Below are 17,265 nucleotides of genomic sequence, written 5' to 3' on the forward strand. Positions count from 1 at the left end.
ATTCTCTATGACAGTCCCCAAAGACTGAAAGAATTCATTAGGTCGTCTACTCTGACCTTCTGCTCTACCTGAGGACATTGACTCAGAGCTAGTAATAGCGGCTCATATTTATTGAGGATTTTTGATGCTGCAGACAGTATTGTATTACATTGTATTTATTTATTTAAAAAGATTTAATTAATTAATTTATTTGTTTATTTACTTACTTATTTGAGAGAGAGAGAGAGTGTGTAAAAGCAGGCACAAGCAGGGGGAGCAGCAGAGGGAGAGAGGGAAGCAGGCTCCCCACTGAGCAGAGAGCCTGATGTGGGACTCAATCCCAGGACCCTGAGATCATCACCTGAGGTGAAGGCAGATGCTTAACTGAGCTACTCAGGCGTCCTCATTTTATACCTACTGTCTCATTTGCCCTTTGCCACCACTCTGAACTGGAAGCAGTTATCCTCCAACTCTTATAAGAATACAGAGGCACGGGAGGGTAAGTAACTTGCCTAAAGTTAGGAACTATTAAGTTGTTGACAACTTGGCCAGGAGGAACCCTTGAAACTACCACAGGAAGACTTGAAGAGACTTGCGAGAGGTCAATCAAGAAATCGGTGAAAGGTAACGATTAGAATTCAGGTCTTCTGACCATCATCCCTGACATTGTAAAAAATAGTGCCGGGATATCAATTTTTGTAATTATACACCCTCTCCCCCACCCCACACACATGTCCTTCTGGCTTACAAACTTTTCCAGAGTTGTTTTTCAGCTCAACTTTGTTCTTTTTCCTCCTCCCCTCTTCACACAACTCCAAAATAATTTCTAATACAAGATTAGGGCCTGGATGGGGATTTGGGATGTTTGGAATTCTGCTCCTTTGCAGGATTGTCCTGAGGATAATGATCAGTGAATGTTGGAGAAGAAAAACATCTGAAGAAAATCATCCTGGGTATTAGCTTTGTAACAAGAGACCAAAATTGGTGTGTAAAAGGTTTTTTCTTTTTTTTTTTTTTTTTTAAATCGAGCTAGTGAATTCAAAAAATTTTAAGAGGGTATCTCTAACTAGAAGTTAATCAGTGGCTAATTAAGCCATTCAGGTCTTTCCCAAAGTTTCCCAGAGGTTGGAAGTCTCTCAAGGTGTCACCTTTATTTCTGCTCTCTGTGTCATGCTTGTTTATCTTTCATGTAATAGTGTCATTTTCATTTATTAGTTGTCATTTTAAACAAATTTCCAGTAAAGTATTCTTTTGAGGGGGCGGGGCCAAAGTTTAGGATATGTACAGGATTTGTGTATTTGGTATCTCTGATCTCGAGTGGTAATGTTTGTATTAGAAAATGCTAGCTAGGGGCGCCTGGGTGGCTCAGTGGGTTAAAGCCTCTGTCTTCAGCTCAGGTCATGATCCCAGGATCCTGAGATCAAGCCCCGCATTGGACTCTCTGCTGCGCAGGGAGCCTGTTTCCCTTCCTCTCTCTCAGCCTGCTTCTCTGCCTACTTGTGATCTCTGTCTGTCAAATAAATAAATAAAACCTTTTAAAAAGAAAGAAGAAAAAAGAAAGAAAATGCTAGCTCGATCAGGCAATAAGGCAAGCTTTGGAAGTAAAGGTCGTGACACCTGTTCTGAAATCATCCAGCGAACTAATGATTACTGTTACTTTCTTGGACTCGTGGGCACATACTAAGTGTTCTAGGAGAGAGAGGGAGAAGTTCTCTTCGGTCCTCTTGAGTGTTGCTTTCCTGAAGTGGGACCTGCTGTGGCACCGGGGACATGCTCCTGTACATCACTTCAAACCTGGGCGAGAAGGCAGTCCATGCACCATGGCCGGGAGTGGCATCAATCAGGCACAGCCACGAAGGCATCAGAGAACGGGGTCCTTGGCTCTAGCACTCATGGTCCCGCACTTCTTCTTTCCCCACTTCTTCTCCCCTTGATCAGGCCGAGTGTGGATCCTACGTGCATTAGGGGCTGGTGTCTTCAACAGGGCCTCTGTGTTCTAGAACACATTTGTATTTCTCTCTGCGGGAGTGCGATGTCTGCCCCACAGACTGGTGCATGCCTCCAGATTCACACATACAACATACAGACATGACTGACGGAAAGCTACACATAAACGCACAGACATACGCACCTAGACGGACACATGGACGGACACATGTATGTTAGGATGCGTGCCTATACAGACACATACAAAGTCAGGCACACAAGCATACCGACAAAGGCGAAGACACAGGCATGTCTCTGCCCTCCCTATGAAACCCATGTTGGTCACCTCTACTTGAATGAAGGTTCGATCTCTCTCTGTGCGGGAAGTGAAAATGCTGGCCAGAAGTCAGGAAGTGTGAATTGGGTTAGGTGCCCTTGAGCACTTACAGGGGTTAACTTGACATGCTCTAGATCAAGGGATGAGAAACACGGTCTTGGGTTGATGCTGGAACCCAATGGGAAATGGGAAAAAGGAGCCCCGCTCCTTCCCGTGATCTGACACCTGCTCTTCTCCGACGGGAAGCGAGAGGCAGAGGAAATTGGCAGAGAAGAATGTGCAGTGGAAAGACGCTCTGACGGCTCCCCAGACACCCGGAGCTCCCTTACCAGATCGTAACTGTATTTGGATGCGCCTTATCTAATTATAGCTGCGCGGCTGTTAACTTTCTTCCTTTGGCTAGCACGCCTATCCAGCTTTTCACTGTTGTATCTGCTCTAACAGATCTTCCAGACACAACTTTCACCATCCGATGTCAGTGTTTCATTTGAAAGCTGACTATTAAGTCCAGGAAACCCTGGCTTGGGTACTCATTATTTCCCAATCAGGGTTGTGTTGAGGATATCAGTTCATAGCACTGTGGTTGGTTTTGATGGGTGAGTGGGAACACTCCCTTGCCTTCTGGAGCGAGAACAGACACCTAAGTATAAGGTAGATCTGATAGCAAAGGAAGACAGAGAGGAAATCCATTAAATAGTTATAAATAGTAGCTGCACATATGGGTCACCTAGCGTATATCGGCCACTATGCCAAGGTCTTGGCCGGCATTACCTTTAGCCCCTCAACAACCCTGTGAGGTCGGGTTGTTCCATTACATGGATGGGGAAACCCGGCTCGTGCTTCTTGGATGTGAAATGTATTTAACCATATGGGCTTGCGATGGAGAAAATTCAATGAGTGGATTCAGAGTCCCAGAATTCAACAACGGATGTGAGGAAATCGCCTCTGGACACCATACGCCACTTTTTCCTAAGACTTATTTATAGGATTTAGAATTTTTACTAGGATCAGATTTGATAAGTGCGCCGATTGCCAAAAAAACTCTCCAAAGCCATGCTCCTGAATTGTTTCCAGCAGAACAGGAGGAAGAAAGAGTGTACGTCTGGAATCAAGCTGCCTGGATTTCAATTCTGACTGTGCCTCTTAGAGACCGCGTGACCCTGGGCAAAAACAACCCACTTTCCGCATCCGAAGATTCTGGTCTCTAACATGGGGGTTATCACAGCACCCATGCCCCTGAACTGTGAGGAGGAGTACACGAGTTGGTCTGGGTAAACTTCTCAGAACTCCGTGACACATGAGAAACAACATGACAGTGATTACCATCATTTTTATTTCTAATCATAGTTGTGGTCACAGTTTTACACGTGACTGGAATGTCCCTCCTCCAAAGGTGAATAGGAAGAAGGAAAAACGACCTATTCCTTAATACTTGTCTCAACGGATTGAACGCTGAGTTGAGAACTGATCCCAAGCAACACCTTATAAAAGGAAGGACGAAAAAAAAAAAAAGAGTCTGTGGTCCTAAAGGACCCCACCCCCACCCCTTCGTAGTCTCAGACACAGTGAATTAGCCAGATTGTTGGAGCCTTGAGAGTAGTGGAGGCAGCAGGAGCGTTCCGGGCCACAGCCTTGCTTTGTTAAATGGGAGGAAGGTCGACGGGCTGGTATCTATGGCAGTAGGTTAGTCAAACTGAGGCTTGACTAAGAGACTGATCATAATAAGGTAGCAAGAAAAACGAGCAAGACTGTTGAATGGCAGGGCTGTGTGGGTGGGAGGCTTGCTGTTAAACTAACTGATGCTCTAACTTTATTGCACTATTATTTCAGTCAAGGGAAACATCTGTGACAAGCCAAGACAGGGCTCTGAAGCCATGCCCGCTCTCTCTTCTGTTCTTTCTCTTTCCCTTTTTTCTCTCCTCTCCCCTCCCCTTCCTTTCTTCTCTTCATTTCTTTTTTCTTCTTTTTTTCCCTCCCTTCCTTCCTCTCCATCTCTCTCTTCCCATCCCCCCCTTCCTTTCTCCCTCCTTCCTCTGTTTTTATTTTCTCTAATGGACACTCAGCTCCGACGCCTGTGCGATCGTCAATGAAATGACCTTGCCCTGTGGGCCGCTGCGGAAGCAGAGGTGTCTCCCTGCCATGGGGCGCGGGGGACATTCCCGTCAGCACAGAGCTGTGAAAACGTACGGTGGAAATTGTCTGAACACATGAAGTCAGTGTTAGAAACAAGTATGGAATTGTGGAGAAAGTTGGGGCTAGAATGGCTAGACATAACAAAGGAACTTAAAAACAAAACAAAACAAAACAAAAAAAACCATGACGAGCTGACTGTCGTCCTCACTTCTTCATTAACTTTGTTTTTGCAAATCTGCTCCGACTTGTTGGAGCTCCGAAGACAGGGATATCAGAAGGGCATGCGAAGGAAAACAGCATAATTACTCGGTGCGCTCAGAGATTTCTTCAACACCCCTGCCCCGTCCTTCTGAAAGCAGTCGGCGAATCCAGCCTCAAACACTCCTACAGGGAAGGAATAAATCAAATCAAACAAACTGAAAACGTAACACAAGGAAAAGGCCCTTTTCACATTTGTTTCTGAGGCCGCTTCCTCCGGGAGAGCATCTTCGATGAAGTGAGGTGGGTCGGGGACAATGAGATGTTCAGGGAAATCCTGAGCGTAATGATTCAGCGATAATGATTGTCCTACCTCGAGACTCCTTTAGGTCTTCAACGGTGCAAACTCTGTCATTTCTTCCTTTCCTGGTCACGTCGGGTGCCTGTGATCTCACTTTTTTGGAAATCCCATAGGATGTGTTTATTGCTATAGTCATACTTCAGTTGTCTTACCTTTCATGGGTCACTTCTTTGGCAAGGATGTCCTCATGTTTAAATCTCCTGCTCGCGGAGATTAAACTCCTGGGGGCCTGGATCGTATCTTTGGCTGGTTTGTGTCCGGCGGCGGTCTCCTACATGTCATAAAGAGAGGTTCTCCCTGGATCCTGGATGCCTGAGTGATAACACGCTTAGGTCCTGTTTTGCATGTGGGTTTGTACGCAACAACAGCAGGATATGAGTGTCTCTTTTCTGGGGCCTGTGTGGTTGCCATTGACGGGATTTTCCTCCTGTCCACTCTCCCCTGTCTTAATACCTGACGTCCCTGTACACAGGACGATCCATTGTTGGAGCAATTTCAAGTTTGCTCTACTTGGGAGTCCAGGAGACGTTACGCCTTTGCCCATGAACTCCCGCTGGATTTACAGCATTGCCTTGCTCCCGCCAGTGGCCTGGGGAGGGTAGGAGTAGGGAGATGAGAACAGATAAAGAATAAGCTCCTTGGGTCGCTGTCTGGTCTCACTTTCCACCTCTCCTGCAGCCAAATCCAGGGAAATGAGAAAGAAGCAGACATAGCTTGGAGGTTCAACCTTATTTTCACAAGGGATGGGGTTCTCAGCAGGTGGCAAAGTAGGCTCTCTGTCTATAGGTAAAGGAAAAAAAAATGGAGAGGCAGGTACATCTCCTTTCTATCTCCATTTGGAAATAGACTTAAGGTACTACCCTTGACCTCAGCCTGTGAATATCATCTGAACAATTTTCCAGACTCTTGGTTTTAATTTTAAAGCCAATCTTGGAGTGGGAATGTTCAATCACAACATACAGGTAACAAACAAGCAAACAGACAAGGTTGAATTTATCACGGACTGTTCAGGTCATCTGCTAACCGTTCCAGGTATCTGATTCCAAAGCAAACATATCATCTAGCTATTAGGATCCCCTGGAGGCATTTAAGCTAAGTGAAAGGGCAAGCCATGGTCTGTGGCAAAGATTGCCACTGCAGCCAGTCACTAGCATTTCTGGAGGCGGAAATTTCATTTTGTTACTTTTGCATTAAATTATTCAGTACGGTTTTTCCCTTGTGAAGTTTTATGGAAATGACAATTATTTAATTGGATATACAGATAACACTAATAACGGCAGTAATTACTGTTCACTCCCTGCCGGCCACCCGGGTCTTTCTGGGATATTGATCAGCCTCACGGACCTAAAAACCCCTTTCGGCCCCCATGAACACAGGCAAATCGGCTGACTGTAACCCCCAGCTTCTGCCTTGGTAATAAGGTGAGAGGAAGCCATTAATTTGTTAAATGTTACTATGTTTCTGATACACAAAAAGAGTATTACTTTGATCAGCGGCAGGAGCAATTTATTCAGAAGAATTCTCTGGGAAAAGTATCTAGAATAGGAATTGCAATGATGAGAAAAAAGAGTGTTTACACCCCACCACTTTGACTTTGTGTCTCTGGGGGGGTTGGGGAGTAGGAAGGGGCATTTGACCTAAAAAGAGTATCACTTTAGAGGGTACTGTATTACACAGAGTTTGTGTGAATTGGCCCAACAGAACCCATCCTTTTTTTTTTTCTTTTTTACATGTTTGTTATGTAAACTTCTACGTTAGGCAGGCTGAGTGACTTTGTATTCCCTACCAAAAAAAAAAAAAAAAAAAATCAGAATTATTAAGCACTGTGATCTGGTGTTGTTGGCTACAGTTTTGTTAACCAGAAGGCAAAAAAAATAATAATTTTCAGATGACATATTTACTGGCATTTCTTGGCTTTGCAATCTATATTATTTTCAGTACAGAAGTAATAATACTTAAAAAAAAAGCACTATATATTTTTTTGTGATTGTGCTAGTCCATCTCACTCAAAGCAATGTACTGTTACCAGCTTTCATCTCTAGAAGCTGGGTTCTTGGAGGACTACACGCATCTCAGCACAGATGCCCCCACGGCTCAGGCTCAAATCTCTACCATTTATTAAATCCACTACGTCGGAATGGATTCTTGTGAGATGCCAAGTAGCTACTGGATAATTAGATATTATTATGTGACTGGGTAGTTTTCTGTTTCACTTAACATTATTTAACCTTTTTTGGGTCACTATGTTTGAGGTTCTTATAATTTTTACCCTATATACTTCCTTAAAGCTTGTTTTTTATTAAAGCTTGTTATTTTATTTTTGAAAGACAGCTTTCAAAAATATTTGTGTATGTGCGTTTATGCATGTTTGGAGGGCATACCCACTCTTGTGGGAGTGTATTATCTCTAAATCTGTACACCAGACCTCAGCGAGTCTCTAAGGAACGAGATCGCTACGCTTCTTGGAGATAGGATGATAGAGACAGCCCTCTCTGTCTTCTCCTTGGACATTTTTGTTATTTCCAACATTGAATCGATTCAAATTAAGCTGGATTTTCCAAACTTGCTTGATCAAGAGCAATACTTAAAATGCTTTAAAAATGTCTAATGTTCAGGACTCTTTTTTAGAGATTTTGATCCCTCGGGACTAAGACAGTGCTCAGGAATTTGTACTTTTAGCAAGCATCCTAGGAGAGTCTCAGGCTTACGCAAGTTCGAAAAACATGCTGCTGAATAAACACCGGAGTCCCCAGATTCTCAGAAATGAAGTGGCCATGTAGAATTTAGCCGACTGAGTTAGCTTAAAAAAAAAACAAAAAAACAAAAAAAAAAACAAAAACACTTTTTTCGCTTAAAATAATTCTTGTTTGTATTTCTTTTTTTTTTAAGCTTACAATAATTTTTTAAATAAAAAATAAGCATTCCACAGGTGTCACAAAATTAGAGAAATAAATTCTCTCCTTTTGGTTGTGAAACCATAAGCTCTTAGAAGACTGCCGACGCAGCGTCGGGGGCTGGGAGACCATGCAAGTCTGATTCTCATCACAGTCACCATTCCTGAAAAATCCCAGGCCGGTGGTGAAAAACACCCACCCAGTTGGCCGAGTCCCCCTCCTCCCGCTGCAGATCTCTGGCAGAAACAGACTCAGCGACCACCGTCCGGCTCAGGTGACGGTGTTCCTACTTGGTGTAGCATCGAGATCGTGGGCACTGTCTGGGAGTGAGTGCTCAGGGATGGGTGCAGAATTATAAGGGCAAAAGGCAGGACCCACTGCTTTCCCGGCCGACCTCGTGCATACCAAGAGGCTGTCTTCACTCTCCCCAGCGCGCTATTGAGAAATAATGGCCAAGCTTGTTTTTCTTGCCCAAGTTCACCGCAGCCAAGCCCACATGTGCAGAGACTACACCGACTTCTTTAAAGCACACCAAAAAAAAAAAAAAAAAAGTTTACTGGATGTTTTCTCCTCAATTTTCACAAGTTTATGGGTCTTTAATGAGCATTTTCTCAGAGCTTGGCAGTTTCTGCAAGTTTTAAAATCATTTTTACTAGCAACTTCCAAAACACACCTGTGTGGTAAGTCTGTGCTTTCAGCCATGTTTTTACAGGCTGTGTGCGAGCAAAAAGAGAAAGGAAGAGAGACAGAGGTTCACCTTCAAGTCCTGTCCCTGGTTCTCCAGCGCAGGGGAGGGAGGCAGGACTCGTCTGCTTACTCGCGTGGGCCACTGTCATCAGCTCCCTAAGTGATGCGGTTCCAATCTGCAGGTGCTTTCATTTCTTCTCGGTTCCACCAAGAAAACCTCCTCAGAAAGAGGAAAGCAAAGAATCCAACTTGTGAGGTTGGCTGCGTGGCTTAAAAACAAAACTAAAACACCCACAAGCTGCTTAACCACCGCTCTGTCCCTCTAGCTGCCGGGAGGCACTCCGGCAGGGGGACTTTTCAGTTCAGACATGCGACACGTTGGCTCTAACGACATCAGTGACACGTGCACACCTTTGCTGGTGCAGAGAGGACGTTTCATGGACAGAAACATAAGCTGGTGATTAAGATCTAGGAATTTTCCTTAATAACTTTCCGATTCTCTGGCCCACTCCTGGAAGCCGTCCTTCGCTCTCGGTCTGCGGGAGCTCTCGCAAGAAGTAATTACCGCAATGCCTAATGAGTTCTGAGCATTCCATTATTTAACCCTTCTCCAGCTCAGTCGCTTTCTCTAGTCGCTTGATCGGGTCATTTATTGGGTCTTTGAACACGTGAGCTTAGAGGCCTAGCACCCCCCTTTATTCCTCTTTTCTTCCTACGACACTTGAGATCCATAACCAGGAGGAACCGAAGCTGTTAGCACTGCATTAGTAAAGAATATACTCGTGTCAAGTAACTTTTCCAGTAAAACTTACAAGCGTACAAAAGGCATAGTTTTTCTCTCTCCTCCTGTCAATATTGAAACGAATCGATGGCAGTTTTTTGCTCATTATTCTGACAAATCGGGGGGAGACTCCAGCTACTTAGAGATTTGTGAAATTATTTTATTTTGATACATAGATATATCTGTTTTATTTTTATGTGCATAATTTTTACGAAGTTACAATGTGATTTTCATGATACTAAAAGTTGAATTTATCTCTCTGCCTTAGCTGGACTGAAATTAAAGTTGCTTCTTACGCTTCCCCTTTTATGTGCCACGTTCTAAAACACACAGTCTAGCAAGTGGGAACCCAAACCCATGCAAAATCTCGGATATGTGGAATTGGTGAAAATGGAAAATATTTCTTTATAGTTAATACCTTACTAATTGAGGAAATTGATTTCCTTTATCAAGACAAAAATAAAAATTTGTATTTAGGACAATTTATTTTCTCTTTTTCTATTCGATGTGAGTCCACAGACTGAAAACAAGCAAAATATATATTTTTGAGAAATATGAAATTATGTGCATGCATCTAAGGGTAAAATGTATGACAAAATAGGTTAAACATTTTTTTTAAGTTTTTCAGTGCGACTACACATACCATTATGTCTTAGCATATTTTTATTTACTTTGTTCTGATAATTTTTTACTTCACACATTACAAAAATGTTTTACATTCGTCTCAACTTATGCATTTCCAAATGATGCAACAAAAAGTCAATCTGTATGTTAACAATTATTCTATTAAACAACTTTTGGAGGGGTTGCATGAGATGAAATAATTTCACCCAAAGAAACACTGAGCAGACTAAAATTTCTTAAGTGGGATTTGGTGAGACTTAAAAATTAGACAGGGGCCGAGTCATGCCAGGATAGCTGTTAGATCAAGTATAGGGCACTAAGATTAATTGTTGTTTTCTGTCTGTCTCTCTTTTTTAATTAATGTTGATGAGCACCATCGTTATTGAAAATCGGACATTCCTCATATATGGTCTTTTCACAGAACTTTCTTTGAACATCAGTGGAGGGGCCCGAGTGCCGGTGGCCTGTTCTCCTGTGGAAACCTCTTCACAGACACAGTGGCCCGTGCTCTGACAGTTTTTGTATCTTGGCTTAGGTTTGGCTCCTTTGTAGTTTCTTCTGTGGCAAACTTCCAAACCTGTCTTTAAGCAGTTATGCCTCAAGAGCAGTGTCTGCTTTGTTCCTTTCTGCTTAGTTGAATGGGGGAAAGAAGAAGAGGAAAAGTATGGAAGTGAACTGCCTTGTACAACATAGGTGATTTCACTGGAACTGGAATTGGCTGATACAATCTCTTCCAGGCTCTTCACTATAAAGCAAGGGGCAGGAGTGATTTCTCCAAATAGTACACAATCTCACAGTTGAGCGCACTGTCCAAGGATGACTATGGCAAAGATACGATTAGCCGTCATTGTAGGCAAGTTGACTCAACTTCCTAGGAACAAACGTGTTAATGTTTTTCAGGATCTTTGAAACTCACGTCCAGTCTGTGCTACTCAAATGCTCAGGCGGATCTGTAGAATGAGAGCTCATTTCCTATAGCCAAAGGATCAGACTCGGAGAGTTACTTTACCTGTACTCATCATCCTGACGGAATGAATCCAGAATGCTACCCATGTACCCAAGGGACACAGAATGCAAAGTGTCACAGAGACCAAGCTGGTCGCAATGATTCAAAACGTACATATCAGTGCATGACCCCGGAAAGAAACACACAGACCCCTTCCAACAATCCACTCTCCAGGCATGCACAGGCAAACAGAGAGAAACCCAAGACTCACAGTTCATTTGAATTCACAAGGGAAAGTTTTCGGGATGACTGTTGCTCTGACGTCGTCTAACTGATGCAGTGGGAAGCCAAACCTGTTTTTAATTGCAAAGCCCAATGGTTTATGCATGGGCTCTGCCATGCTTGTGAGAACATGTAGCTTTTACAGCCCCCTCCCCTTCTGTGAACACGAGACTAGGCTTGCCAACACTGTGAGGAGAGCCACGTTCAAAACGAGAAGCCTTGCAGGTATTTTTAAGGGGGGAGGGGTATCAATCTGTCAGAGATGTCACTCTAAGTGGGTCTATCTGCCTATCTGTTACCACTTGCTAATTATGGATTTGGGGGATAATTGTCATAAATCTTGCCACAAAATGTGCAATAAAGTGCGTGTTCTGGGGGCAGGGGGTGATGTGTGCAGAAGGACAGAGTGAGAATCTGAGGGTTTGTGACCCACGGATCACAGAACCTGTGCTGTGGAATTGTTTCACTGTTTAATAGGCCAATGAATACACATATTGTTGTGTGTGTCAGGTTGCTTTAGGCAACATTGCTGGCATTCCATCATAGGACTGGTGAGTGTACACAGCACAGAGTCTGTGGAGAAGTTTCTCTCCATATGGCTAAAAAAGGCCTTCAGGGAGATGCCATCCTTACTGGAGCCATCCTGGAGAGGGCTAAGAAAGTAGCCGAATAAAGGACTAGTGAATTAAGAAGTTCTCTTTTGTTTGTGAGGCCAGACCAATTGCAGCCAAGGCAGAGCCTGGAAAAAAAATCTCCAGATGGGTCTTATGTATCTGTTGTTCCAAAGATGACTTACAGGTGAGGACGAGAAAAGTCCGGAAAAGGAGGCCCATGATTTGTAAAGAAGATCTATGTTCTTTTGCAAAGAGTTGGCAGGAACAGAAATTGGAGCCTAAAAATAGTTTCTGCTTTTGTGTCCAGTTCTTGAAGTCATTGCCACCAGCAGCTGCTGACTCATTAACTGTCACAGTCGCCTTATCTTCTAATCTCGGCTTACGTTCCCCTCGTCAGCTGTCATCTGCACACGTGCACACGCGCACACACCACACACACACACACACACACACACACACACACACACAGCCTGTGGCTTTAAATATTAATTTTAAAGTTTGCAACATGAGTCCAAATGTTCAGGTGAAGAGGTCCACCCTGTCTTTAGTGAAATAGGTCGGTATCTTTTTCTGACATTCTGAGAAAGACTGAGTTTTCTTAGGGGCAGGGCTGGTCACTTGTTACTCTTCTGCTCTCAAAGTAGGTGTTCACTAAATATTAAGAAATAAAGGATTCTTCCTAAAAATGCTTTCTTCTGGGAAGGTGAGTCAGAGGATGACCGGGCCATCAGAAGCCCAAGGGTGCCTCTGGACACTGGTGCTTACTACCCTTAACTGTAATCAAGCAAGCAGCTCTTGGCCCACTGGAAGGGAGACCTAAAATAAAGGACTATAGTCCCTATCTCTACATATCCTGTGTTGAGATACAGACTGCAGGGTCTAAGTTACATATCCCATATTCTCTACTCACACACACACACACTGAACAGAATTCATTGGCCAAGGCCTAGTAGTGACGGGTTTGTACGACTCCAACGGAAGAAGAGCCTAGAACATTCTAGCCTGGACTTCAAAACAAAATGTTCTTGGGCTGCTGCTCCCTTTGCCCCCAGCCTACTGTGTGCACACAGATTGGTATAACCAGGAATAAGAACAGAGTCACGTACATACATGGCTTATATTTTTTCCCCCCAACCTGGTGTGCCTACTCTTTACTTAGCGTTATAGACCAGACCTGTTTATTTTAGGCTCCAGCTCATCTGCGCAATCTTCTGAACGAGGGAAGCAGGGTGTGCAGTCACAGCGCCTATGCCTACTGACCATCCCAGGGGATGGGTGCTATTTAGCTCCTTGGTCTTTGTTGGGTCTTCAAACATTCAGCAGGTGTCTCACTGATTTGAAACCTAATAATAGAAACTTCCTGAATAGTAATAATAACATTGGTTATGTACTCTGGATCTACAAAATACACAGCAAACACTGTAGAAATGACAGGCATATATCGCAACCACACTCTCCGGGGCTACGATGATCACGCCTGTTTAAGAAAATGAGGAAATTGAAGCTCGGGAAACTTGACTGGTTTGGCCAGAGACGTGAGCTAGAAGCCAATCTGGGAATCCAACTCTGGCCCATAAAACCGTATGCAGTTATTTATGTCTTCCATTGCCCTCGGAGATGAGGGCATGGTAGACTGGAGATGCCACCAGATGGAGGAAGGGGTTGGTCATGGGTTTCGAGGGAGTGTTTCTTAGGTAGACTATTGGCGGCTGTGTTTAGTTCAGTGGGATAATGCAAAGACAAGGAAACAGTTCTCCTGTGGGGGACTAGGGGAGAAAGGGGTTGGTATGCATGTGTGAGGAGGTGATGGAGGAGAATGGGGAGGTGAACCTTGAGGGGAGGAGATGTGATTTAGTGTAACAGTGTTTGTGAGTGACTGGTGTTCAAGGTCTGGACTAGACAAGAGAAATGACACAGACTTCTTGTCTTTGCCATCCAAGAACTACTTAACGGTCCAACGGGGAAGAGAAAACATGGAAGCCAAGCCAATGCAGAACAAGAAGTGATCTAGTGATGCTCACTGAGGACTCTGGGAATGGAGAAGACAGCGATTTAGTCCAGTTGAGGCAAGGGAGCTGTAGTGAATGAGAGAATGGCTACGATGGAACCAGTCGCTCCAGAGCAGCGGGAGTGTTACTGGTCTTGCTTCCCCCAACACACCAAGAGTGTCTGAGGCTACGTAGTGACTCAGGCTGGGTGGGATGAATTCCAACAAGAAAGGGGTGCCTCGGAAACACCATGGCTCTCGGGCCCAGGGAACATGTCAATGAGGGTGGGTTACATCACTTGCAGACTCAGTGCAAAATAAAAATGGGGGCCTCTTGCTCAGAGAGCAGGAAAAAAAATGCCGTTAAAGGCATTAAAATCTAAAACTCCTTCTCTCTTCTTCTAGAGACTCTGTGCTATTTAATGTCATTCTAGGTAAAGGAAATTTAAAAAACTTAAACTCTTAGCACAGATTGTACCATTCATCTTTATAGCGTGGGATGCCAGTTTTCAAAGAAATTTTAGGAGCGTTTTGTTCATAAGCACGGAAATCACACAATGCCTGTTTCAGCACTTATATATGCATATGTGGTTTATGCTTATCAGAACACTGCAAATGCCGCACACAATGCACTCAGCTGTTTTTATTTCCCTTCTCGGTACCTGCAACTTCTAGCAGTGCCACATGCTCACCTCATGCTCTCCTCGAACCTCTGTGAGTTCCACACATCCAAAGTCAAGGGGCATCCCAAAGGCTAGACAAGAATGGGACAACTGGGAACGGAGGAACACTCTGTATGTTTCCTCTGCTCACATATTCCCAATTGTCTCACTGGATTTCACTTAAAAAACATCCGTCCAAAGATAAAATTCTTAAAGAGTTGCAAGACAGTGACAGCAGAGCATTAAATCAAACCCAGGGTCCTTCTGAGCACAGGGTCTGGGCTGATTGCACAGGTTGCTGGCCCAGGAAGCTGGCTTTGCTGTCAACACAATTTCATCTTAGACAACAAAGCAAGGTCAAGAGATCAAACAGGAATTCTCTGCTCTTTGACCCAGGCTAAGAGACCCACTCCCCTTCTTCTTGCAGAAGTCCAAACCGGGAATACAACCTGATTATTCAAAAGGAAGGATAAGTCATTGTCCCACACGTATGAGCGTGAACTTGAACAAGAGTCCTGCTGGAAATGCACACACAGATGAGACCCTCCCGTCCACAGCCTCAGTTATCCGCCCCCGTAGCAGGAATTTTTCCTCATTGATAGTAATAGGGTAAAAAAAAAACCAGTTGTCACTCTCTTTTCTGGGCACTTTGAAGACACAGCAAGGACCTTGGGCAATGATGGAGATGGAGCTCTAGAAATGTGTTACACTCCTTTCTTTTCCTCAAAAAACACAACCTGCTGGAATTAAGTTGATTTTCCTTCTGTGTTGGATTTCCAGCCCCAAACTCTATCCTGGGCAACTTTCCCTTCAGTTTCTTCCAGGCTAATCATTCTCCTCAATTTCATGCCCAGTATCCTGGATGTATTTCCTTTGAGCATTAATATTCCAGCGTTCAAATCCAAGGTGATCCCCTATTTTTATACCTGTTGCTCATTCTCTTGTAGAGAGTTTTTCCTAGAATGTTGATCTTTCCGGTTTTACTTCGGTGCTACCCAGTCTACATTTTGAGAAGCAGCAGCGTATGATCTTATTAGTAATAATATAATAAAATAATTTTCTTAAATGCTTATTATGTACAAGGCACAATGCTAAGCCTTCTACAGATGTCAACTCACTTGACAGAACAACTTAATGAGGTCGGTATAATTGTTAACTCTAAAGGGCCAAGGTTCTTCAGTCGGGATTTGAATCCTGGTTTGGCTGTGCATTAGCTGGAGGCCATGGACAGTTGAAGCGCTCTGTGCCTCAGTTTCCTCATTGATAAAATAGCGGCTGCCTCAGATGATGTACTGAAGAAGATAATACACGCGGAAGGCTTTGAACCATGCCCGGCACAGAGGAACATTCAATAAATGTTGGCTGTCCTTATTTTTTTTACTCATTTTTCTTCAGAAAGGACTTCCTTTGCAGGGGCTGAGTGCCTTTGGGATAGGTGTTTGATCTCGCTGGGCCTCTTTTCCCTCCTCACTGAAACAGTGATGATAGGAGAAGCCCGTAAAGATGAACTAAGGTAGAGCATGGAAATATCTTGGACACGGAGTCAACTCTTGTCAAGGATGATGAGTGTTGTTAGGGAAGGCCTCCCCCATTCCTATATCCTCACGGATCCTTGAAGAAATAATGATGTTTCTTCTTATTTTTATTGAGATATGTTTGGCCGAGAGCATTGTACAAGCGTAGGGTGTACAATGTGTTGATGGAAGACATTTACGTGTGGCGATCTGATCGCTGCCGCAGCGTCCTCCAGCTCCTCTATCACGTCGTGTATCTCCTAGCGGGGAGAATCAGGAGGATCTCCTCGCATAGCAACTCTGAAGTTCACAATGCAGTACGCTATGGCTGTGCCCTGGATCTTCAGACCTTATTTATCGACTAGTTGCAAATTTGTACCCTTAACGTTTACGTCTCTTTGGTCTTCATATAGCAATAGTATTCTGCGTATGGTATCACCCTTAACAATTTTTTTCTGCTTTTTATCTAGATGGAAGCTCTGTTTAGTTCTTCCTTTCACTGTTTCCCCTCCTCCCCTCCATCTTCTGTCTGCTGTCAGGAAATTCCACCTGTTTTATTTTGTTTTTTTGTTTTTTTGTGTTTTTTTGGAGATTTTATTTATTTATTTGACACAGAGAGAGAGAGAGAGAGAGCACAAGCGGGACAGTGGCAAGCAGAGGGAGAGGGGCAGGCTTTCCGTCCAGCAAGGAGCCTGATGTGGGACTCGATCCCATGATCCGGGGATCATGACCTGAGCCAAAGGCAGATGCTTAACCGACTGAGCCACCCAGGGATGCCTCCGCCTGTCTTTTTATAGCACACTTTTTTGGCACCTTCCACCATTCCGAAGCTCTGCTTTCTGTTGGGGTCCAAACAATGACATGAGTTGGTGATCGGGGAGTGCCTCTCAGTTCACCAGGGTGGCCAGCATCCCAAGAAAGCACTAGGGAGGATGCAAAAGATGGCAACCGGACTCAGGAGAAGGGATTCAAAGTATCAAAGTGCATTTGTAGATGATGGTAGGTGTTCAGCTTCCTGCCCTTAACCGAGATGTTCTGTTCGCTTTGGGATGCCTGAACTACAATGCTGACCACTCACATTAGTTCACCAGCTCCTTCCTTCATCATATCTGCTATTTCTTTCTCTTCTTCAACTTAAGTCCTCTCCCCCTTGATTATAAGTGAAAAAAAAAAAAAAAAAAGGAAAACGTATTAGATAATTTCCTGAATTATATTTTGAGGTTGACATTTCTTTACGGATTTAACCCAGGTTTAAGCCGAGAGTTAAGTTTATTTCTGTCTCCTAAATACTGTTACAAATCAGTAATTCATAAGGGAACAAATTAAAAAAACGCCACCAT

The 17,265-nt window shown here is 43.9% G+C and overlaps 1 long non-coding RNA gene across 1 annotated transcript; it reads right to left on the reverse strand.

Moving 5' to 3' along the window:
* Nucleotides 1-3,763: 3,763 nt before the first annotated feature.
* LOC132020862 (uncharacterized) lies at nt 3,764-8,788 on the reverse strand. Its single transcript, XR_009405117.1, has 3 exons — nt 8,586-8,788; nt 5,087-5,205; nt 3,764-4,759 (listed from the first exon to the last, which is right to left on the reverse strand). It is a non-coding gene; the product is annotated as an uncharacterized LOC132020862 (long non-coding RNA).
* Nucleotides 8,789-17,265: the final 8,477 nt, after the last annotated feature.

Source organism: Mustela nigripes, chromosome 6 (assembly GCF_022355385.1).
Source record: "Mustela nigripes isolate SB6536 chromosome 6, MUSNIG.SB6536, whole genome shotgun sequence".
Classification (NCBI taxonomy): domain Eukaryota; kingdom Metazoa; phylum Chordata; class Mammalia; order Carnivora; family Mustelidae; genus Mustela; species Mustela nigripes.